Source organism: Helianthus annuus, chromosome 14, assembly GCF_002127325.2.
Source record: "Helianthus annuus cultivar XRQ/B chromosome 14, HanXRQr2.0-SUNRISE, whole genome shotgun sequence".
In the NCBI taxonomy this organism is placed as follows: Eukaryota; Viridiplantae; Streptophyta; class Magnoliopsida; order Asterales; family Asteraceae; genus Helianthus; species Helianthus annuus.
Genome location: NC_035446.2, coordinates 156,193,547 through 156,219,394, shown reverse-complemented (window position 1 = coordinate 156,219,394; position 25,848 = coordinate 156,193,547). Strand labels below are relative to the sequence as shown.

The 25,848-nt window shown below is 38.6% G+C and overlaps 1 long non-coding RNA gene across 2 annotated transcripts; it reads left to right on the top strand.

The window, feature by feature from the left end:
* The first annotated feature begins 18,353 nt into the window (after positions 1–18,353).
* Positions 18,354–20,756, top strand: LOC118486742. 2 transcript variants are annotated; one of them, XR_004879706.1, is made up of 6 exons: positions 18,354–18,510; positions 18,579–18,700; positions 18,800–18,949; positions 19,254–19,970; positions 20,105–20,168; positions 20,518–20,756. It is a non-coding gene; the product is annotated as an uncharacterized LOC118486742 (long non-coding RNA). The 2 variants fall into 2 exon arrangements; XR_004879705.1 differs by having other exon boundaries at positions 18,354–18,700.
* Positions 20,757–25,848: the final 5,092 nt, after the last annotated feature.

Sequence of the window (25,848 nt, the reverse complement as noted above, 5' to 3'; positions counted from 1 at the left end):
AATAAAAATTTGTCTTTATGTTAATGCGAAGAAATTAAATCGAAACGTAAAACATATAAAAAAATAACTAAGTCGATTTAGGACCCCGAGCGTTACGATGAACCTGTCAAACGGAAAAAAAAAGACGACGTAAAAACGTTTAACCACACACGCTCGTTGCGTCGTGTTAACTCGCAAAATTATATAAATGAAATACAAGTTTGTCTTTAGTGGATACAACCCACTAAGCACTATGTGTTGAATGTATTTATACAAGGTGGATAGACTATTAGAGTATTATGTACAACAAATTAAACTAATAGAACAACACCATACAACATAATAAAGCTATAAAGCACAAGGTACAATATATACTCCAAGAAAATGATGCAAATTATATAATTATATAATTTAATTTAATTTAATAAGGTTATAATATAATGTGAAATAAACGCGGATTTTAGAAGGTTTAGAAGCTCTTTTCTAACAAAAAAAATATTGGTCAAACTTAAAGATTTATTTGATTTAATAGTGGATATTAAGATAATGATTTAAAATAATCAATGATGTCATTCTAAAGCATTAATCTGATCTAGAAAATAGTAAAAAAATAAATTTGATTAAACTATTAAAGCTTTAAGAGATGATATTTTATAGGAAAAATTACAAGTTTTGTGATTTGTATTTATACCATCTTTTCAGGCGGTGTCCTTTTTAACGAATGTTGACAGATGGTGTCCTTTAATAGGTATTTTGTTGCAAGTTTAGTCCTTTATACCCAACATAGTTAAAAAACCCTGTTAATTGTTGACAGACGGTGTCCTTTACTAGGTATTTTGTTGCAAGTTTAGTCCTTTATCTAGGTATTTTGTTGCAAGTTTAGTCATTTACACCAACAATTAACAGGGGTTTTTAACTGGGTTGGGTGTAAAAGACTAAACTTACAACAAAATACCTAGTAAATAACACCGCCTGAAAAGTGGTATAAGGCCATGTGTAGTCATAAAGCCCCTTATGGGGCGTTATGCGACACGTGTCGTGCCACGTCATATGGGGGCTTTATGGGGCGTTATATTATTAGAGCCCGTAGTCATAAAGCCCCTACCCATCATTACCTATTTAATAATTTTCAATTTTATTAATTAATTATAAAAACCCTGCTTAAATTTGATTGGTCCAAATTTTGAAAACTTCCCCCATACCAGCGCTATATAGATCGCGCTCCCCCACTTTTTTTTGCCTCATAACGCCGCCCATAATGGTGTGCCAGGCGTTATGAGGGCGTTATAAGAGAAAAGGGCGCCATATAAAGCCCCACTACGCATTACCTAAAAATAAAGGACAAAACTTGTAATTTTTATATATGTAAAACCAATGGAGGGGAATAATGTCAGGCAGCTGTCTGACACTTTCATATTGGCCCGAACAAATTACACTTTTACATCAGTTTTGAATTACGATTTTGCCACAGTTAAAAACTACGCTTTTCCCCAGTTTAAAATTACAGTTTTGCCGTCGTTCTAGATTTTGACAAATTACGAATTTGCCCCTAGTTCAAAATTACACTCTTGCCGTCGTTATAGCTTTTGATAAGTTACGATTTTACCCAGTCAAACTTACGCTTTCCCCCATTTCAAAATTACAGTCTTGCCATCGTTTTCGATTTTTTTACGCAAACCTATGGTAGTGTTTTGTTTTAATTGGTTGACTCGATGTAATTTTTATTTTGATAAATTACGATCTTACCCCAGTCAAACTTATGCGTTCTCTCAGTTTAAAATTACAGTCTTGTCATCGTTTTCATTTTCTTTGCTCAAACCGATGATAGTGTTTTGTTTTAATTGGTTGACTCGATGTAATTTTTATTCGTTAGTGCTCACTCATTGGTCATGACAAATTAGAGTCCCCCCCCCTCCCCAAGTTTAAAATTATAATTTAGTTTTTTTTTTTTGCAAAACTATGATAGCGTTTTGTTTTAATTTTTAGAGAAATATTTGGCTGACGTCCCGCAACACGGACGGGACATTAACTAGTATCATATATGAATACATAGGAGGAACAAGTGTCACACCCCGATTTCCACGTGTCTCAACGGTGGGCCCGGTGGGGGATTACCGTGACGATGTTGGCAACAATATAGTCAAACCACACAATTATATAATGCACAGCGGAAGCATAATTTAAATATATAATTTCAACCTCTGATTGTAATATCAAAATGTATTACAGAAGTTGGATATCCACAGTGGATCGTAAATACAGATAAAGTATTGTTCCATTAGATACTGCAATCAAGCTTGCGAGGCTTATCCCGACGCTAGGGAGCTAATACCAGCCAATTACGTTTAGGTACCTGCACTTAATCTTTTTGGGGAAAATACGTCAGTTTACACTGGTAAATACATTCAACTGACACATTTGAAAATGTTTATTAAAATTGATTTGAATGCACAAGGCACAAACTCTTTTATAACTTGGGAAAATTTATAATGATCTTGTGAACGTTTTACATGTTCTTTTATGCGTTTAGTAGCCCGGGTCGTGCCGGGTTAAAGATTTATAGACACACCACGTTTGCGTAAAACCGTAGTACAGAAACCAACGGCTACGTCTTTTAGTTTTAATGTCGACACTTTATACCGGGTGTACGCCTACACCGGGATGTCGATGGTCGTGGCCATTTCGTAAAATGATGCCAAGGATATCCGGGACAACGGTCATTAAACCCCCCAAAGGCTTATAAGCAACAAAACTGTTTAAATGAGCCGATCATATTTAATCAATTAACCACCTAAGCGATGGAATTATATAATGCTCAATCAAGCGGTATTAATATACCGTAACCCAAGCCCATATAGGGGAAATAAGTTAAAGTATTTACCTTTGCAAGTATTAATCCTTAATTTAGATCAAGTCACCGATAGCTTTTACTGGGGCTCCTAATCTGGAACGAAGGTTTTAATTAACCTCTTAGAATCCTAACGGTCCTTGTATTAGCCGTAGCTTAAACCGGTTGATTCCGATATATAGATATGGTTAATTCGCACGGAAAGGCGAAAACCGAGAATGGAGTATGATTTGGACCCAACAAGTTCAGAGACTTGTTTTATATGGGTTTATAGTTCATACTCTGGATTTTGGGGTTCAAATAATATAATTTGACCCATATCGGCTATTGCACGAAAACTAGTTCCATGAGCCGTACCGTGTGCGCAAATAGGCGAAACGGTTAACCATAAGAGTCGTATGCTTATTTCCTAAGTCTATAAGCCTTAAAAGTATTTTGGTATCAGTAGGATACCTTCCGTAATGCCCGTAACGAGTTTAAGTTTATATTATGCCCCGTAAGGGCTTTTCGGTCATTTTAAAGACTTTAAAAGGGATTTTCGAGTTCTACAGGAAATCTGAGTTTCCCGAACAGCTTATAAAGCTTAAAATACTTTATTTATTATTTAAAACCAGTGGCAACTGGAATCGGGTCAAAAGACCTTGTAGAACTCCCGTTTTGGCCAAAAAGGGCATATTCGGTATTTACCGAACCGTAGCCATAACCACAGGTTATGAGCAAGGTAAAAATTATTAAAAATCTTTAAAATTCCCAAAATATTATTTTACCACAGTGGGTAAAAGTTTTGGTGACGAAAACTTGGGTTAGATGGGTGTTATGCTAATTGCGCCGTTAATTACAAAACTTTCTTAAAAGTGCGCCTTTTAGCATAACTCTCATTCTAGACCTCGGATTGACGTGAAACTTCAGGGACATGCTTATAATTTAATAAGCAAGGTTTTGGTCTGTTCACGTGTCCGAAATACTTGTTTTAATTTTAAAAGGCCGTTACGGTCAACTTTTAGGCGAATGACGGAAATGTGCTAAAGACTCGGATAACTCATGAACCGACCACAGAGGCTTATACCAACATGTGACCTGGTCCTAAGAGAGTCCTAGGGTATATTTATACCTCACTAAAACGGGTCAGAACTGAAGTCAAAGCAAAAGTCAAACTTATGCGACTTTCGGCTCCGAACCGGTTCTATATAGTAAATGATCGATTCAAACGAGCGCAAACAAGTTTATATACTTATTATCATGTTTTATGATTTTCAAAACAGGTTCCATAACATATATCTTACAGATTATGCATAAATCGCCAAAATAGCTTTCTGTTGACTTTTTAACCGCACGTTTGACTCGATATTTGACATAGTTAGAGTGGTGATCAGGGGGAACCCTTTTAGAGGTTTAATACCCACATAAATACCAACTCAAAACTACTTTTGGTTCGTCATAAGACTGAACCATCACTGAGTTATTTTAAAGTCAAACCATACTTACGACGGTTTGGTTTTTTTTTTAGCTAAATACTAAGCATAACTGAAGTATGAATGATCAAGGCAACTTACAGAAGTTAGGACTTGAATATGGAGCAGAGAAGAACACTTGGGAGCACTTAGAATGATCAGATGGAAGTTGTTTGAGTTGTGTGAATGTTGTAACTACAACATGGCTATTTATAGCCAAATGCCAAGCCATATTGATCATTGCAAGCACTACTATCAGACCAGAGGTGATGGTAGGTGTCCCCTAAGTGTTATGGGTTGAGCATAGGGTGCCCATGCCCCATAATTATGTGCATGATCGTTCACAAGCTCCAAAAGTCAAGAAAACACAATTTTTCTGCATCTGGGCACTTTACGCGGCCCGCATGGGAGTTCCATGCCATTTTAACGCGGGTCGCCTAAAGTTCAAAAATCAGACGCGAAATAGAGGAGGCTCGCGGCCCGCCTCAACTTATGTCTAAACCTTACGCGGGTCGCCTAAGGTTAAAATTTCAGGATTTTTAAATCTTTTTGTAATTATTACAGAATCTGGCCATTAATAACGAAATCTTTCGTAATGATTCGCCTGACCTTTCGGTTTTGAAGGGGTAACTTTGCGGTTTGGCCCTCGGTTATTTACCGATAGGGGCCCCGTGTTATTTACCCGCGCTATTAAGTCCCCGGTTTATTTATTTAATTATTCTGAAAGCCTTAACTTTCATTGTTGACGCTTTTAACCCTTCTTCTACGAATTCGATCGTAACTTTCTTGTTTCATACCGAAACTTCGCGAAATTCATATATATTATTTTAGTGGGGGTATAATACCGTTACAAAGTCTTTGGGACGTTAAAGGGTCACTCAGAGGTATTATTAAACATGTTGACACAGTTAACCCCTGTAGTTTGTAATCTCTCACTTTCTTCCGCGTTGTGTTTTTGTACGATCTATAATTTATTCGTTTAAAGGTTTAAGCATTATTTAGGGATACTATACAGTATATTTACCCTTGTTGACATTTATAACCCTCGAATTTATATACTTTCAAGGTTTGTCAAAATTAGTCCTTTATTTATTATAGATGCCACGTGTAAACAAATGACACGTGTTAACACATCGTTGGACACAAAATTTCGAGGTGTTACATCCTCACCCCCTTAAAATAAATCTCGACCCGAGATTTACTCAAATAAATAGGGGTATTTTTCTTTCATTGTAGCTTCGACTTCCCACGTATATTCAGGACCTCTACGAGCATCCCATTTGACTTTTACAATCGGTACGTGCTTTCTGCGAAGCTTCTTCACCTGTCGATCTTCAATCGACAAAGGTTTTTCTATGAACTTTAAGCTCTCATCTATATGCACATCTGTGTGTGGAATCACCAACGATTCGTCGGCGAAGCACTTTTTGAGATTGCAGATGTGGAACACATTGTGAATTCCATTGAGCTCTTCAGGCAAGTTTAGTTTATAGGCAACTGATCCGACTCGTTCAATGACCTCAAAAGGCCCTATGTATCTCGGACTCAGCTTGCCCTTCTTGCCGAAACGCATCACCCCCTTCCAGGGCGATACCTTAAGTAATACCTTTTCACCCACTTCGAAGTGAAAATCCTTACGCTTTGGATCAGCGTAGCTTTTCTGCCTATCGCGGGCAGCCTTGAGACGTTCCCGGATCTGGACAATCTTGTCCGTTGTCTGGAAAACAATCTCTGGTCCCGATAATTGGACCTCTCCTACTTCTGCCCAACAAACAGGCGATCTGCATTTCCTACCAAATAATGCCTCGAAAGGCGCAGCCTTTATGCTGGTGTGGTAGCTATTATTGTAGGAGAATTCGATCAGGGGTAGGTTTTTATCCCAATTACCACCTAGATCGATCGCACATGCACGAAGCATGTCTTCTAGCGTCTGGATAGTACGCTCACTTTGACCGTCCGTCTGTGGATGGTAAGCCGTACTAAAATTTAAACGCGTGCCCAAAGATTGCTGGAAACTCTTCCAGAAGTGAGATGTGTATCTAGTATCCCTGTCGGAAATAATAGACACAGGTATGCCGTGTAAGGCTACAATCTTATCAACATATAGTTGGGCTAACATATCGGAGCTATACGTCTCCTTGATGGGTAGAAAATGAGCTGATTTAGTCAGCCTATCAACTATGACCCATATTGTATCGTTTCCTTTCCTGGTTTTGGGTAACTTGGTTATGAAATCCATAGTTACGCATTCCCACTTCCACTCGGGAAGTTCAGGCTGTTGTAGCAAGCCAGACGGCTTTTGATGCTCGGCTTTGACTTGAGCACAAGTCAAGCACTTTGCTACATGAGCGGCTACAGACTTTTTCAAGCCTATCCACCAATAATTTGCCTTTAAGTCTTGGTACATTTTATCAGCACCAGGATGGACTGAGTATTTGGAACTATGGGCTTCCTGGAGAACAACATCACGTAGTCCCCCATAAATCGGAACCCATATACGTCCATTCAGCCTAAGAATTCCATCCTTGCTAAGAGTCAACTGCTTCTCAGTTACTCCCAGCTTTTCATTTGGATAATTAGCTTCCAATACAGCCTCTCGCTGTGCAGCCAAAATCCTTTCCATCAAATTATTTTTAACTTCAATGCTCTTGGCATTGATTCGAATGGGTTTTACCCTTTCTTTCCTGCTCAATGCATCGGCGACTACATTCGCCTTACCGGGATGGTACCTGATTTCACAGTCATAATCATTCAGGGTTTCCATCCAACGGCGCTGTCTCATGTTCAACTCCTTCTGGTTGAACAGGTGCTGAAGGCTTTTGTGATCTGAATAAATCACAAATTTAATACCATAAAGGTAGTGCCTCCACAACTTCAGTGCAAATACAACGGCACCCAACTCCAAATCATGGGTGGTGTAATTCTTTTCATGCACCTTTAATTGTCTTGAAGCATAGGCAATCACCTTGCCCTTCTGCATAAGAACACACCCCATGCCTGTGTGTGATGCATCGCAGTAAACTACGAATTCATCTGTACCCTCAGGTAAGGTCAACACAGGTGCGTTGCTTAGCTTCTGCTTCAGTATTTCGAAGGACTCTTGCTGCTTCGGGCCCCAAATGTACTTTTCTTTCTTCTTGGTCAAGGAAGTCAAGGGCGCAGCAATCCTCGAAAAGTTTTCAATAAATCTTCGGTAGTATCCTGCCAATCCCAGGAAACTACGGATTTCGGTAGGCGTCTTTGGCTCTTGCCAGTTCATGACTGCCTCTACCTTAGCGGGATCCACTTGGATACCACGCTCACTCACAACGTGTCCTAAAAACTGAACCTCTCTTAGCCAGAATTCGCATTTCGAGAATTTGGCGTAGAGTTTCTCACGTTGTAGTAACTCGAGAATGCAACGAAGGTGCTTCTCGTGGTCAGCTTGATTCTTGGAATAGATAAGGATATCGTCAATGAAGACTATGACGAATTTGTCCAAGTATGGCTTGCAAACGCGATTCATGAGGTCCATGAACGCAGCCGGTGCATTCGTGAGCCCAAAAGGCATCACTAGGAACTCGTAATGACCATAGCGAGTCCTAAATGCAGTCTTGTGTACATCTTCATCTCTGACCCTTAGTTGATGATAGCCCGACCTTAAGTCGATCTTGGAGAAGTAGCTTGCTCCTTGCAGCTGATCGAACAGATCATCGATCCTTGGCAAAGGATATCTGTTCTTTATGGTAACTTTATTCAGTTCTCTATAGTCGATGCACAACCGCATCGATCCGTCCTTCTTCTTTACAAATAGGACAGGAGCTCCCCAGGGAGATGAACTAGGTCTGATAAAACCTTTCGCCAGTAGTTCATCCAACTGGGTCCTCAGTTCTTTCATTTCCGTTGGCGCTAATCTGTAAGGTGCTCTTGCTATCGGAGCTGCTCCAGGAATGATGTCAATTCTGAACTCCACTTGTCTATCTGGTGGCAAACCAGGTAGTTCTTCAGGAAAAACCTCGGGGTATTCAGAAATGACTGGAAGATCCTCGATCTTCGGCTTTGGCTCTTCAATTATCACCTGAGCCATGTAAATTACACAGCCTCTGTTCAAACACCTTGAAGCTTTCAGCATAGATACGTCTTTGGGCAATCCGTAATGCGTATCCCCTCGAATGGTAAGAGGTTCACCACTCGGAGTCTTTAAAACTATTTGCCTCTTGCCACAAATGATTTGGGCCTGGTTATGGGATAACCAGTCCATACCTAGCACGATGTCAAAACCCGCAAGTTTGAAAGGGAGTAGAGATAAAGGAAAAGAATGGTTCCTAATGGATATTTCACATCCTTCTAGAACAGTAGAGACGGTTTCTATCGTTCCGTCTGCTAACTCTACATCGTATTTCACGTCAAGGGTTTTGATTGGCATATTTAGTAGTTGGCAAAATTTCTGGTCTACAAAGGACTTGTCAGCGCCAGAATCGAACAGTACTCTTGCAAATATATTATTTACGAGAAAAGTACCTGTAAGCACAGTGTCGTCCTTAACCGCTTCCTTTGCATCCAAGCGAAAAATTCTCGCATTTGATTTCTTCGTTTCTTCTGCCTTCTTGGCATACTTCGGGCAATTACTCTTTATGTGCCCCTTTTCGTTACAATTATAGCAGGTTGCGTCCTTTATCTTTTTGCACTCCACTGTCTTATGCTCCTTGGACTTGCATAGCCCACAGGGTGGAGTCCTTTGTTGCGACTGTGAACCAGACGCAAACCTACACTTCCCGGAGTGAGGTTTCTTGCAGACCTTGCAGTAAGGTCTTCCATCGGCTTGCCCCTCTTTCTTTGCCTCCGACCCTCTCTTGCCCTCACCGTTTCCACGGTGCTTTTTCCCAGACTTTCGTGAGGTATCATCCTCACGTTTTCGCTTTTCAGCCTCCTTGCTCCTTTGTGCCCTCAGACGGACAGCATCAAGTGTAAGAGACAAGGAGAGGTCAGTAACTGACCTGAAGGTCGTTGGCCTAGAGGCCTTTACACTGGCCTTAATCGCCGGTTCTAAGCCCCCAATGAATCGGGCAATTCTTCGTGGTTCTGGTGTCACAAGATATGGCACCAGGCGTGACATAGTGTTAAAGCTTGTCAGATAAGCTTGACAATCCAGGTTTGTCATCACTAGTGAGACAAAATCAGCCTCAATCTTCTCAACCTCGTGCTGAGGGCAGTAGTTTTCTTTTATGAGGGTAATAAACTCCCCCCATGACATTTTGTACAAGGCAGACTTACCTTAAGCCTGCACCAGAGCTCTCCACCACGCCAGGGCCTCGCCCTTGAATGACTGGGACACAAACTTAACCACGTCCCTCTCAGCGCACCCGCTGATGTCCACAATCGTGTCCATCTCGTCCAGCCAGGTGATACAGTCAACTGCACCTTTCTCCCCCGTAAATTCACGGGGCTTGCATGATACAAAGTATTTGTAGGTGCAACCTTTAGCACTAGACGCATCAGTATATTCTCTATCGCGGTGAACGCTGTGCTCAGTAGACGAATGCTTATCGTCATCTTTCTTGGGTTCAGAGGGTGGTTTGGAGTGTGTCTTTGGTTTAGAGGGTGGCTTTGACACAGTTCTGCCTTGGGACTCAGTATGTTGACGATCAATAGCTGCCTGGACAGCATTGTTGATCAGAGCCTTCAGTTGTGCGCCTGTCAAATGCACTGACGCATTGTCATAGTCATCTTCGTTTGTGTGGCTGTTCTCTCCATTGGGATCCGCCATTGTAACTTGAATCTGTTACAGAAGATAACAAAATTTTAATTTAGGAGATTATTATATGATTGTCTTTTATGACAATTTGTCAACCATGGTACAGAGACCATATTCGGTTAACTTATTAACTCATTAAATATTAGGATTTGAATATATCCTATTTTAACTATATAAATAGTATTGGCGGCACAAAGCCTAATCATGATGATGTTTTATAATATTAGCCGAGATTCCAGAGAATCAAAGGCATAGAGAGTTGAACCGTAGTCCTTTTATCTCTTTCTGACAGAGAGTCATAGACTACCACTGCCTTTTGTCTTATAAGATAATTATTATGGCCTATAGGCACTACACCTCTAATGGATGTCTTAATATGGTTGGCCCGCAGGCACTACATCACTAATGGATGTTTTGATAATATTGGCCCGTAGGCACTACATCACTAATGGATGTTTTAATAATTCTGGCCCGTAGGCACTGCATCACTAATGGATGTTTTTATAATATTGGCCCGTAGGCACTGCATCGCTAAATGGATGTCTTTATAATACTGGCCCGTAGGCATTGCATCACTAAATGGATGTCTTTATAGTACTGGCCCGTAGGCATTGCATCACTAAATGGATGTCTTTATAATATTGATCACCTTCATTGGTGATTTAACCCACGATCTATATATCATTTAGTTGGGTTTTGAAATCCTCAAAGGATTATTGTATAAGAATGACGTGCGTGATTTTAACGAATCACATCTGCCATGAATGTTAACATGCGTACAGAGTTTAACAGGGAATCAGAATCCTTTCAGCTAGGTCGTACCATCTTGACTGATCTTAAAAGACCCCAAGCTAGGTTTCACCCCCTTAAGATTCTTTATTAGGCAGATCAATATAAAAGGAATGGTTTTGATTTATTTTTATATATATTAAAACAAAACTCATAACATACACTCCGAAATTTCAAATACAATTACATATTGCCCTAAACGGGTCTTTCAAATAATACATACCTCCATAGAGGTTTTAAAATAAGTGACAAGTCCACGCAGGGACTAATACAAGGTAGGTGTCCATGCAAGGACTAATTATAAGTCCACGTAGGGACTGAAATACGATAAGTTGTCCACGCAGGGACTTATTTCAAAGTAGAAATTACAGTAGTACTACTATTAAGGGCTAGTGGTCACGTTTCTTCTTTTTGCCCTTTAGTAGGTTCGCCAAGCCCTTGAGAAATCCTCGGTGGCTTTTCTTCTCTTCCTCGAACTCTCTCTCCACTCGATCCAGTCGATGGAGTATTTCTTCCTGTTCAGGAGGAGAGAATCGTGGTTGTGGCGCTTGATGCGGAACTGGAGGTCTGGGAGGTATTGGATACCCATGAGCTGAGTAGTCCGGTGGTCCCATGTTTCCATGTGCTCCGTCAGGGTAGCGCGCATTATATCTAGCCGACACCACATATGGGTCGCGCTCATAGCCGTAGTTGTATTGTGCTTGTGACGGTTCAAACGGGTTGTAAGCCGTTGGACCTGTGTAAGCTGGTATGGGTTGGTCATACCCAAATGGTGGCGAATTTCGTGCAGTAGGTGCGGAGTTCGCTTCTTGTATAGGACTTGAAGGTCCTTCTTCTTGTAGCGGCGGATAGTGGCTGCTACTTGAATGTCGAGGAGTGCTGAAGTGGTTACCCCCTCCTCCTCGTGTAGACATACGAGCATTGGTCCTCCTACGCCTCGGCGGATCAGGTATTACTGGTTGTGCCGGTGGCGGAGGTGGTGGCGTAACTGCCTCAAAGCGTGAATCCTCAGAGGGATCCTGTGGATGTCTCGGTTGTTGTGTCTGATGAGATGGTGTGTTGTACCACTCATGTCGGTCAAACAAAGCCATAAAGCTGTCTGGGCCTTGATACTGCGGACCATGATATGAAGATCCATCAGATACTTCTATCGGATGCGTGGGCGTACCACGAGCTGGTTCAGTTGGATCCTCATCTTCCTCCATGGGATCTTCAGAAAAGTGGTCTTGTGGCCCTAGTGGAACAAAACCTGAAGGTTCCTGTATGTAGTCAGCCGGATTAAACTGAGCTACGTAGTATGGACTAGGGTCGTCGTAGTTTCGGTGCGATACCGAACGTTGTAGAGGTATGAAGGAAGGTTGTGGGTTGTTGGGATTATTTTCTGAATCTGGCCCAAAGGAGTGCCGGTAGGATGGCGTCGAGCTGTGCGAAGTGGAATGCCTCGCTGGTTCGTAAAGATCTCTTCGTCGTTGTGGCTCTTCGCTTCGTGTCATCGAAGGATGTCTTGTACCAGATGGTCCAGCTTCTTGATCGTGATGTGTCACGATTTCTCCTCGGCCTCTTCGTCCCCTTCCTCTTCCTCGGAATATAACAGGTGGCATTTTCCTGCTCCAAAACTTATTAAAAATCAAATCGAAAAATAAAGACAAAAAGGAGTATAAATCCGAATTTGTCCTAAGTTCTTGTCTAGACTCAAGTATGTGCAATTGTGTCACTGAGATTAAACACAATAGGGTAGTGTTTAATTCACTCAATGTTGGCTCTGATACCAACCTGTCACACCCCGATTTCCACGTGTCTCAACGGTGGGCCCGGTGGGGGATTACCGTGACGATGTTGGCAACAATATAGTCAAACCACACAATTATATAATGCACAGCGGAAGCATAATTTAAATATATAATTTCAACCTCTGATTGTAATATCAAAATGTATTACAGAAGTTGGATATCCACAGTGGATCGTAAATACAGATAAAGTATTGTTCCATTAGATACTGCAATCAAGCTTGCGAGGCTTATCCCGACGCTAGGGAGCTAATACCAGCCAATTACGTTTAGGTACCTGCACTTAATCTTTTTGGGGAAAATACGTCAGTTTACACTGGTAAATACATTCAACTGACACATTTGAAAATGTTTATTAAAATTGATTTGAATGCACAAGGCACAAACTCTTTTATAACTTGGGAAAATTTATAATGATCTTGTGAACGTTTTACATGTTCTTTTATGCGTTTAGTAGCCCGGGTCGTGCCGGGTTAAAGATTTATAGACACACCACGTTTGCGTAAAACCGTAGTACAGAAACCAACGGCTACGTCTTTTAGTTTTAATGTCGACACTTTATACCGGGTGTACGCCTACACCGGGATGTCGATGGTCGTGGCCATTTCGTAAAATGATGCCAAGGATATCCGGGACAACGGTCATTAAACCCCCCAAAGGCTTATAAGCAACAAAACTGTTTAAATGAGCCGATCATATTTAATCAATTAACCACCTAAGCGATGGAATTATATAATGCTCAATCAAGCGGTATTAATATACCGTAACCCAAGCCCATATAGGGGAAATAAGTTAAAGTATTTACCTTTGCAAGTATTAATCCTTAATTTAGATCAAGTCACCGATAGCTTTTACTGGGGCTCCTAATCTGGAACGAAGGTTTTAATTAACCTCTTAGAATCCTAACGGTCCTTGTATTAGCCGTAGCTTAAACCGGTTGATTCCGATATATAGATATGGTTAATTCGCACGGAAAGGCGAAAACCGAGAATGGAGTATGATTTGGACCCAACAAGTTCAGAGACTTGTTTTATATGGGTTTATAGTTCATACTCTGGATTTTGGGGTTCAAATAATATAATTTGACCCATATCGGCTATTGCACGAAAACTAGTTCCATGAGCCGTACCGTGTGCGCAAATAGGCGAAACGGTTAACCATAAGAGTCGTATGCTTATTTCCTAAGTCTATAAGCCTTAAAAGTATTTTGGTATCAGTAGGATACCTTCCGTAATGCCCGTAACGAGTTTAAGTTTATATTATGCCCCGTAAGGGCTTTTCGGTCATTTTAAAGACTTTAAAAGGGATTTTCGAGTTCTACAGGAAATCTGAGTTTCCCGAACAGCTTATAAAGCTTAAAATACTTTATTTATTATTTAAAACCAGTGGCAACTGGAATCGGGTCAAAAGACCTTGTAGAACTCCCGTTTTGGCCAAAAAGGGCATATTCGGTATTTACCGAACCGTAGCCATAACCACAGGTTATGAGCAAGGTAAAAATTATTAAAAATCTTTAAAATTCCCAAAATATTATTTTACCACAGTGGGTAAAAGTTTTGGTGACGAAAACTTGGGTTAGATGGGTGTTATGCTAATTGCGCCGTTAATTACAAAACTTTCTTAAAAGTGCGCCTTTTAGCATAACTCTCATTCTAGACCTCGGATTGACGTGAAACTTCAGGGACATGCTTATAATTTAATAAGCAAGGTTTTGGTCCGTTCACGTGTCCGAAATACTTGTTTTAATTTTAAAAGGCCGTTACGGTCAACTTTTAGGCGAATGACGGAAATGTGCTAAAGACTCGGATAACTCATGAACCGACCACAGAGGCTTATACCAACATGTGACCTGGTCCTAAGAGAGTCCTAGGGTATATTTATACCTCACTAAAACGGGTCAGAACTGAAGTCAAAGCAAAAGTCAAACTTATGCGACTTTCGGCTCCGAACCGGTTCTATATAGTAAATGATCGATTCAAACGAGCGCAAACAAGTTTATATACTTATTATCATGTTTTATGATTTTCAAAACAGGTTCCATAACATATATCTTACAGATTATGCATAAATCGCCAAAATAGCTTTCTGTTGACTTTTTAACCGCACGTTTGACTCGATATTTGACATAGTTAGAGTGGTGATCAGGGGGAACCCTTTTAGAGGTTTAATACCCACATAAATACCAACTCAAAACTACTTTTGGTTCGTCATAAGACTGAACCATCACTGAGTTATTTTAAAGTCAAACCATACTTACGACGGTTTGGTTTTTTTTTAGCTAAATACTAAGCATAACTGAAGTATGAATGATCAAGGCAACTTACAGAAGTTAGGACTTGAATATGGAGCAGAGAAGAACACTTGGGAGCACTTAGAATGATCAGATGGAAGTTGTTTGAGTTGTGTGAATGTTGTAACTACAACATGGCTATTTATAGCCAAATGCCAAGCCATATTGATCATTGCAAGCACTACTATCAGACCAGAGGTGATGGTAGGTGTCCCCTAAGTGTTATGGGTTGAGCATAGGGTGCCCATGCCCCATAATTATGTGCATGATCGTTCACAAGCTCCAAAAGTCAAGAAAACACAATTTTTCTGCATCTGGGCACTTTACGCGGCCCGCATGGGAGTTCCATGCCATTTTAACGCGGGTCGCCTAAAGTTCAAAAATCAGACGCGAAATAGAGGAGGCTCGCGGCCCGCCTCAACTTATGTCTAAACCTTACGCGGGTCGCCTAAGGTTAAAATTTCAGGATTTTTAAATCTTTTTGTAATTATTACAGAATCTGGCCATTAATAACGAAATCTTTCGTAATGATTCGCCTGACCTTTCGGTTTTGAAGGGGTAACTTTGCGGTTTGGCCCTCGGTTATTTACCGATAGGGGCCCCGTGTTATTTACCCGCGCTATTAAGTCCCCGGTTTATTTATTTAATTATTCTGAAAGCCTTAACTTTCATTGTTGACGCTTTTAACCCTTCTTCTACGAATTCGATCGTAACTTTCTTGTTTCATACCGAAACTTCGCGAAATTCATATATATTATTTTAGTGGGGGTATAATACCGTTACAAAGTCTTTGGGACGTTAAAGGGTCACTCAGAGGTATTATTAAACATGTTGACACAGTTAACCCCTGTAGTTTGTAATCTCTCACTTTCTTCCGCGTTGTGTTTTTGTACGATCTATAATTTATTCGTTTAAAGGTTTAAGCATTATTTAGGGATACTATACAGTATATTTACCCTTGTTGACATTTATAACCCTCGAATTTATATACTTTCAAGGTTTGTCAAAATTAGTCCTTTATTTATTATAGATGCCACGTGTAAACAAATGACACGTGTTAACACATCGTTGGACACAAAATTTCGAGGTGTTACAACAAGGCCAATGAGGTGGTGGTGGAGTGGTAAGGGAGAGTCTTGGTGTTCTAAGGGACCCAAGTTCGATTCCTGCCCTCCCCATTATTTTCTGCGGCACCTGGTGATGATGGGAGACTAGGCGAATAGGTGGAGATCGCTAGTTCGATCCTTGAACTGAGCGGGTTTTACCTCACCGCACTGTCGTGCCTTCGGGCGAGTGTTCACGGGCTTCGGCCCTAGGTGAGGGTTTTTCCCGGTTCGGAGGCGAATGTATCCCGATGTGGTGAATTTCGCCAGTAGCCCGTTTGGAGGATTCGTTGGCCGTTCAAAAAAAAAAAAAAAAAAAAAAAAAAAATAGGAGGAACAAGATTGTCTTCTACATTAATTAGCTCGCATCGGTGCCAGACAATTATGACGCAATGTATCAAACTTCTAGATGTTTTCAAAGTTCTCATCATTCATATTATATGGTCAAAAGTTACCATATATTTTTTTGGGTGATATACACACCCCCCTAATTCCTGATTACATCCCCCCTATAAAAATATCATATCCATCAATCATTTGGTTTTTGTTTTTAGTCTTTTTTTTGTCTTTTTGTTGTCTTTTTTATTTTATTTTATTGTCTTTTTTATATTTTTGTTATTATTATTATTATTATTATTATTATTATTATTATTATTTACTATTAGTCTTTGAACAAATAAAAACAGAAAAAAAAAGCTTCAAACTTTATCACAATAGATCTGAGCCCATATGGACACAAAAATATAAAAAAGACAATAATAATGAGCCGTGCTAATAGTAAATAATAATAAAAATAATAATAACAAAAATATTTTTTTAGTGAACACAAAAAGACAAGTAAAAAACACAAACTGGTCATACATCCAAATAATTTCCATATTTTTTATTTTATTTACTATCTCATGGTGATATAATAATGAACACAAAAAGCTCATATGAGCCGTGCTATTATTGCTGCAAGTTCTATGTGGTGATATTAAATAGTTGATATTTCCTCCAAACAACAAACAATACCAAACCCTGCAATTCCTAAACCGCCCCTTCAACGAAGCTACTCTCAGAAGCCTCCAAGGCACAGTCCGTTTGGGAACTCCCAAGATCATGATTACACTCAAGAGCCTGCAAGGCATAGTTCATTTACGAACTATAAAGAGCAGGATTACACTCAAGAACCTGCAAGGCATAATTCATTTACGAACTATCAAGAGCAGGATTACACTCAAGAGCCTGCAAGGCATAGTTCATTTACGAACTATCAAGAGCAGGATTACACTCAAGAGCCTTAGAGACATAGTTCATTCGGGTATCTAGAGACTGGTGATTATGTTGGTTACATCAGTCCAGACGTGAACTATCAAGTGCCTGGTGAAACAAGTCCGTTCAAAAATCAAGATATTTACGGAAAAAAACCATTCAAGGACGATCCTGGTGAACCAAGTCCGTTCATGACACAAGATACAGACGGACAAGGTTTTTTTACCAACCTTTTAAACACACCGGGATATGATTTCATGGGGTTGAACCAAGATATTGTCGGACAAAGTTCTTTCGCCAACTCTACAAGTGCGCCAGGCTATGACTTCATGGGGTTGAACCAAGATCAAGCATCACAGGTGATACACAACTATATTCATCTAATTCCAAAAATCTTCCATGCGTATGTTACACGCATACATAACGTGTTAGGTGATGGAAATTGTGGGTTTCGGGCGACAGCTTCTGCTCTCGGCTACGGTGAAGATGAATGGTTATTTATCCGGAGATCACTGATGGAAGAGCTACTCGAGTTTAGAAATAAGTACACTAAGGCTTTCTTAGGCTCATTCAAAGATGTGTCCACGTCCTTGGCTTGGTCAGGATCGGGGTTTGCACCTGAAAAACACTGGATGATTATGCCAGAGGCAGGATTCTTGATTGCGAACAAGTTTAATGTGATCATTCATTTTTTATCTCAAGAAAAAAGAAACAGTTCTACTTGTTTTTCGTTTTGGAGAGGCCCTCACGAGTTCCCAGAAAAAAAAATAATTACAATTGCACACGTGAATGGTAACCATTTTATAATGGTAGAATTGCAAGGAGAGTATCCAATTGCCAGCACAAACAACCTATGGAAATTAATGAGAGAAAATGATGCAGCTGGCTGGGAGAATATATTTGAATCACGTCAAAATATGTATAAGTCTTGGATAGCACAACCTGCTACATTTGGGGGGAGTATAGATTAAACCTCGGTATGTAAATTATTAAATGATAATAATTTTGTAAAAAAATATTTATTTTTATATAGCTTTTGTTACAGCTATAAATATAATTTGATAAATTATCTATATTACTATATAATACATCTCCTATGTACTAAAAGGTAATTTCCCCATAAAATTTTAAGATGGCAGACGAAGGGTCATGCCTTCTTCCCTGTTCTTTCATCCTCTTTTCCCAATTTTGCCCCAATTCAATGTATTACCCCAATGAAGTCTACACCTGAACAACAAAGATACGCAAAGCGTCACTCCCATTTCTAATACATAGGTCTCATCATTGACTACATTCACTTCATCTTCCTTCTCTCTCTATTCAATACCCGTTATATTTTGTAGGTTTTAATCCCTGATTGAATGAAAATATTGAAGGGTCGTTCGTTTTCAGATTTAGAATATAACTGTCAGGCAGTGATGGTTCAGATGGAACCTCAGTCACGCGCCGATTAGGGATTCACTAGGTAATAACTTGCTTCTTCTTATTTTGCATTTTTGGTGCCTTTTGTGGGCTTAATCAGTTTATATTATTGTAATTTATCATATATTATTGTAATCGACAGTCGAGAGTTGTGCCAGATCAGTATGACGAGTTCAATTACTATGTGTACGCTTCAGATGCATCGGCGGTGTATGGTTTATCCGCGCTTGGATTGTTGTTGATTAGTCAGAAGGTTGAGAAGTGTGGCGGTTTTCTTCTTTGTTTTCTCCTGGTGAGTTTTTCGTTTTGTGTTTACTTGTTTGTCAGTATTGTTTTAGTTATGGCACAAAGTGATGGCGTGTTTTTTGATTAATTGATTCTAATCTGTGTTTTTTTTTTTTTATTGTTGTGATGGGGAGTTTGGGCCAGACTCTTGATTATCGTTAGGTTTTGAATATTGCTGGTTTGCACAATGTTGGTTACCAATTTAGGATTTTACTTTATATCATTTACATGATTGAGTATTCATTTTGTGTTAAAAGACACTCAGACCTTTGAGAATTTGTGTTGAAATCTTTTTTAATGTTGACTTGCAGGATGGTCGTATAGATTATAATGAATTTGTAGCAATGGTGCACAATGGAAGCGCGACATTGACAAAGAAGCAATTAAAGGATGATTTTAGTGTTGGGTTAAGGGAGTCGGTGCCAGTTTCTTTATAGTATTTGTTTTCATTGTTTCATATAAATGGCACATCATAACAAGTGGATGTACAGAGTTCACATTCATACATGGGGCGCACACATAAACACTTATTCACGAGTTTTATAGAATGTTTCATAACATTTGTCACTATTAGCCATGGGTATCGGTTACCAATTATTGGATGGGGTGGTAGTGGGAGTGGGTTGGGGTATGTTTGATATGTTGTGGGCTTTGGGTCTTTTGGTTTGGGCTGGAGATATAAGGGGATGGCAGGTAGTTGACCCGTATAACATTTCTGCTTGTTTTTTTGGTGGTTCGTTCTTCTCATCTTCTTATTTGGTAGCTACATTTTAGGTCCTTCAACCCTTTTTAATTCTTTTTAGCAGGTTCAAAATGACACACTACCACATTTTAGTCTTTAGAAGCTGTGATCTTTTATTTCTTGTTTTTGAGTGCTTATGTGTAATGTTAATATTTTAACTTGAAATTTTAAATCTGTGGTACTGTTTCATTTTGTTCCGGTTACTGATGAAGAGCCAAATCCATGCTGGTCGAAGGGGCCTAGGGAAGTTAACTGTTGATGTAATCACTTGCAGGTTTGATGTCAGGTAATGTGTCATCTATTAGTAAGTAGGGGTTTAGAAATAAAGGGATATGCAATAACAGTAGTCTGGTGGGTGTTGTTCAAAAGTTGGTGGGGTCCTATGTGGTTATATACAATAACATTTCTCTATAATTGCAGAAATGATGAAGAAATGCAGCAAGGAGAAGAAGAGGCTTTATTCTGCACTTTGTGCAATGTAAAGGTATGGTTAACATTTGCTGACGTATTTATTTTCTTTGTGATTGTTTATGTATGGGTAAATTGGTTTATTTTGATTGTATTCTTCCTTCAATGTGACTTCCTAAGTTGCCCAAAGTGCATTCAAAATGCATAATATATGTCTTACATTGTATCCTAAATGAGTACTTATGTTATTTTCTAATAGTACTTGGCACAATATATATTTCTGAAATATAAAAAAACGAAAAGACTAAATAGTATTTGCTGGTGCATTTTAGCATGTTAAATTGTTGGTGCAATTTTGAATTTTTTACTTGAAATATAAATGATGTCGACTTCAGTTGGGTATAAAATCATATTTTTTGTTTCAGTTTCCCAGGTGGAATATGAAGTTCTAAGGTTGCTTGGTCTGGAACATAGTCAGATCACTGTTTTGATGGACTTTGGACTCTCATTTTTTGGAATCCTTGTAAAAACGTTGAGATCATGTATTGCATTTCTTCAAGATTATTACCCAACCCGGCTTGGGTGTTTACTTGTTGTATGGCTCCCCTCTATTGCCCGAGTCATAACTCAAACTCAATTCCAAGTAAGCATGTTTGATTTTGTACTTTTTTTCACATCACCATTTCTTGTTCGCAATCATCACAGAAAGACGACATAAACATAAAGGTTGATATTGATCTATTGATGGCAATTTTGACCTATTTACAACTGTGAGTTGTCTTATTTCTAAATGCTCAAATGGGGTAACCTAAAAAAGACCTGAGTAGAAGACTAGAAGGAAACATGTCTAATAGGTGTCGTATTAGAAAATTATTTTAATAAATAAAATACGTGAAACCCGCTGCTCAACATGCCGCCAAAAAACATAATACCCGCGACAACGCGCGGGCATTGCCAGTATTACTTAAAAACGGTCCAACCACCATATCAGTTCAACCGCCAAGAGTCAAATGCATAGCATGAGTGCCGGTTCACCCCATGCCAACCAAACTGGTTCGGGATTCGGTTCCCGGTCCAGCTAATCTATATCCAGATAACCTTCCATACCCATACAATACTTATTGAAAAGAAAAACAAATAGATAGATCTTTGGTTTGCCCATAAAGCACTAGAGACATCAACATGGTTTAGCCTAGATGCACCACAAAGTAGCTAAGGAACCTCATGTGAAGTATTTGCCTGCACAAATAACATATATGACAATTTATGGATTTTTTTAAACTAAAGAGGTTAATGGATGGATGAGTATACTTGTATAAAAAATGGGGTTTCGGCTATCAAACTACTGAAACAACTCAAAGCAGTGCTGGCCCACCAGAGCGGCTCTAGCACCTTGTTTCAGAACCCATGGTCCCTAAAATCAATGAATGTTATGATAATTTTTTTTAAACTTCTTAAAAATAAGCATGTTACAAGGGTCGATATTCATCCAAAGTATATTTTCAATTCATGCTAAATTATTTTGTTATAATTTAATTGTGAAAAAAGGATCATTTTAAGTCATATTTCATACACCGACTATCTTTAAAGAAGTATAAAGATGTCGTTTGACCCATAATGAATGACCCATATTGACCAGAATTTGTTTTCACCCGTTACATAACCTGCCTGATCCACTCACCTTAGTTATATGAGGTAAAATCTTAAATCTTGAATGTCTGAATGCATCATCTCCTTTTACAAATTTCTCTAGCAACGGAAGATCTTTGATCGGTGTACTTGTCATATAGTAAGAAGCAACATTATACGTTGTTGAACCCGGAATCTGATTAACCAAAAAAATAAGGTAAAATTAACTTTTGGTCAAATCTACTAGAAAAACAAGTAGCGAGATGATCAAAAATCATGAATTAACTGAAAGTTAACAATGAAGAACTCCGGGCGCCCATCAACGGCAAATTTCTGCACAATAGATTTTGTAAACTTCTTTATAAATAGAAATTAGAGTAAAATGCTTTTTTTTCATGAGGGGTTTGGCTCTATTTTAGCTGTACACTTGCTGGAGCGACCTATATACAGTTAACAAGTCGTTTTATGAATCTACAGCAACCATCTTGGTGCTCCTTTTATGGTAAAAAGGGGAATTTATATTACTGATAGGCAACCGGAAATACACATCTTTTTAATGACTATTATTCATATTTGGCGCACTACTTTTATGAAAAAAAAACCTAAAAGTGTTGATTACAACTTATATAAGAACTTAACTGTTTTGATTATAATGGGTCAAAGTTTGTCAACTCCGCTGCAACGCGCGGGTTTCCCACTAGTAACAATAAAAACTAATAATAAATACTATATCATAAAAATAATAATAATAATAATAATAATAATAACTAATTAATAAACAAATACAAACAAATACTAAATAACTAATAATTAAATAAATGAATAAAATAAAAAAGACAACAAAAAGACAAAGCAGGCTAAAAACAAAAACCAAATGATTGATGGATGTGATGTTTTTTGATAGGGAGGGTGTAATCAGGAATTAGGGGGGGTGGGAATAGAATGAGCCATTTTTTTTCTAATAAGATCACATTTCTTATCTAAAATAATGTGAACACGTTAACCATCGCATCAGTAGCATGACCCTTAGACCTATATCTTTATTATATAAGAAGGTTTTGATGTCGAAATCGAATTGACCTACATGGCGATTAATCTAAATATAATAGAGACGACAATATATTTAAAACACGTTTATTAAATAAGCTTTAATTTAAGATGGAAATCATTTAAGCTCTACTTATTTTGAGATTTTCGTGTGTTAATATTAAGAAGTACATAAGCAGCTCGTCTGGTTTACATTTATGGTTATACTGTCGAATTTATTAGATATCAATCAGAGAGTGTACGATAATATGATTCGATTGCAATTTCTTGGTAACCGTCAAATGAATACAAGCAGGGTATAAGTATTTCTCCCCTAGGGTTAGTGATTATCCGACCCATATATAAGTTGGATCGGTATAACCATATCAAATAGGGTGAGAATCAAATAGAAAGTTTATTTTTTCTAGAGAGTATAGGAAGCAATAAGATTAGGACATATGGCAAAATTTAAAATAAAGAGAAAGGGTATTTTAAGCAAACTTTATCATTTTCTTCTTCATTTTCTTCCCAGTAACATCAAAACCCACCATTTTCAAAACCCACAATCTTCAACCATTTCTTCACTTTCTATCTCAATAATCACTACATTATAGTACGATTTTCGTCATCAACCAATGATTCAAACACCCGATCAACGTGTTCTTCAGCTTTTTTGAAGAAAACCCAGTTTAATTTCATACAAAATCTCGTTTTTTTTTCCGGTGATTTTAAAGATAATCACTCGATCCGTTCAATTCAATCTCTGATAAGTGTTTCAATCATTCAAATTTCGTCAATCGTTGAAGAAACTGACTTCGATCCATGTAAGAAGTTTTTTAATTTCATTTTTATTATCTGGGTTTTTGATTTAGTCATTGCGTTTTACGATCTTGACGGCCCCTGGTAGCCGGGTCCCAAGGGCGGCAGCCCCTGGCGGGGTCCAAGGGGCAGAGTCCCTGGCTGGGGTTGAGCTGTAGACAGTCTTTTTGATCTCCTACTTCCTGGTTCAGACAATTTACAGACAAAACTATTGTCCTGGTTCAATGCGTTTTAGAGAGAAAACACTTTCTTTGGTGTTTTTAGGCCATTACATTTTAGAACTAAGACATTTTTAAGTGTTTTCTGGCCATTGCGTTTTAGAAAAACACATTTTTGAAATGTTTTTAGTCATTGCGTTTTACGTAAAACACATTTTTAATTGTTTTCAGTCCATTGCGTTTTAGAGAGAACACTTTCTTTTGTTTTTTAGGCCACTGCGTTTTAGAAAGGAGATATTTTTAAGTGTTTTCTGGCCATTGCGTTTTATAAATAAGACATTTCTTTGTATTTTTGGTGCATTACGTTTTAGGTAAAACATATTTTTATGTGTTTTCAGTCCATTGCGTTTTAGAAAACAGACATTTTAAGCGTTTTTGTGGCCATTGTGTCACACCCCGATTTCCACGTGTCACCGGTGGGCCCGGTGTGGGGTACAGTGACGTAGTTGGCATCGTCATAGACAATCAACACAATATAATAATGCACAGCGGAAGCAGAAAAGATACATTTCAACTTTTAAATAAAGTGCAATAATAAATATCACAGTAGTTGAAACGGATCCACAGGTGGATCAAAAAAAATAAGAATAAATAGTTCAACAGATATTTGTCGTCCGAGCTTGCGAGACTATAGTGGACGCTCTTAGGAAACAGCCAGCCTATTTTCGTATAGTACCTGCACTTAACCTTTTGGGAAAAATACGTCAGTTTACACTGGTAAATACAAATCAACCGACTCATTTTGAAAATGATTGAAAATTGATTTAAATGCACAAGGCATAAATATTTTTATTAACTTGGGATAATTATACAATATAAACTTGTGAACGATTTACATGCACTCGTATCTTTGGTGGCCCGGGATCTGTTGTCCGGGCTAAAGATTAAATGACACACCACATTAAAGAGTTATACACGCCGAGTGTACGCCTACACCCCGTGCTCTGGTCGTGGCCATCTCGTAAGATAATGCCAAGGATATCCGGGACACGGTCAATAACCCCCCAAAGCCTAAAGTAAGACAAGACTGTTTAAACGAGTCGCACAAGCTATTCAAGACTGTACACCCATAAGGCGCAGGACTTGTGCGCCCGATCAAGCGCTATTTTAAATACCGTACCCCAAGCCCGTATAGGGAAAATAAGTCAAAATGTATTTACCTGAGCAAGTATGTAACACAAACGGTAAGTGTGGTAGCTTTTACTGGGCCTCCTAATCTGGAACAAAGGTTTATAATTAACCTATTAGATTCCTAACGGGTCTTTTATTTAAGCCTAAGCTTTGACCGTTAGTTTTAAGGATGATACGGTTTACGCACGATTAAGCGAAAGACCGGATAGAATGTGTTTTAGACCCGACAAGTTTGAATACTTGTATAATATGGGTATACTAAATACATTCTGGATTTTGAGTTAAAAATGATAACGTTTGACCCGTTTCGGTCAATTTACGCAAACTAGTTACGTAAACCGAACCGAACGCTAAAAGGGCGTTACGGGTAGCCAAAAGAATCAAATGCAAGTTTCCTGATATAATATGCTTTAAATATGATATAACATCAGTAAGTTATGTTCCATATTGCCCGGAATAAGTTTAAACTCAATTTATGCCTTAGAAGGGCATTTTGGTCATTTAAAAGATTGTAAAAGAGTTAAATTAGAAATCAAAGGTTCGGGTCTGGTTCATACAGAAAATATACTTAATTTAACATGTTATAACAGTAGGGTATGACCCATATATCAAATTTATCATTTAAAACCAAACTATGCACCGTAGGGGTATTTTAGTAATTTCACAAGGGCTAAAACTGCCAAAACTGGAAACCTGAGTTCAAAATATTATCCTTACTGTTATTATATGAAAATATGCAATTTACATCAGTAGGTATAAGTCTTATATGTTAAAAACGGGTATAACGCTTACTATGCGCTTAAAACGCTAAAAATGCGATTTAGAGCCGTTTCCGGGTTAATATACGAAAGCTGAGATTTTTATATTTCCAGAAGGCTCAAAATAATTTATTTAACATATAAAATCAGTAGGGAAAGGTTTCGGGTCAAAAGA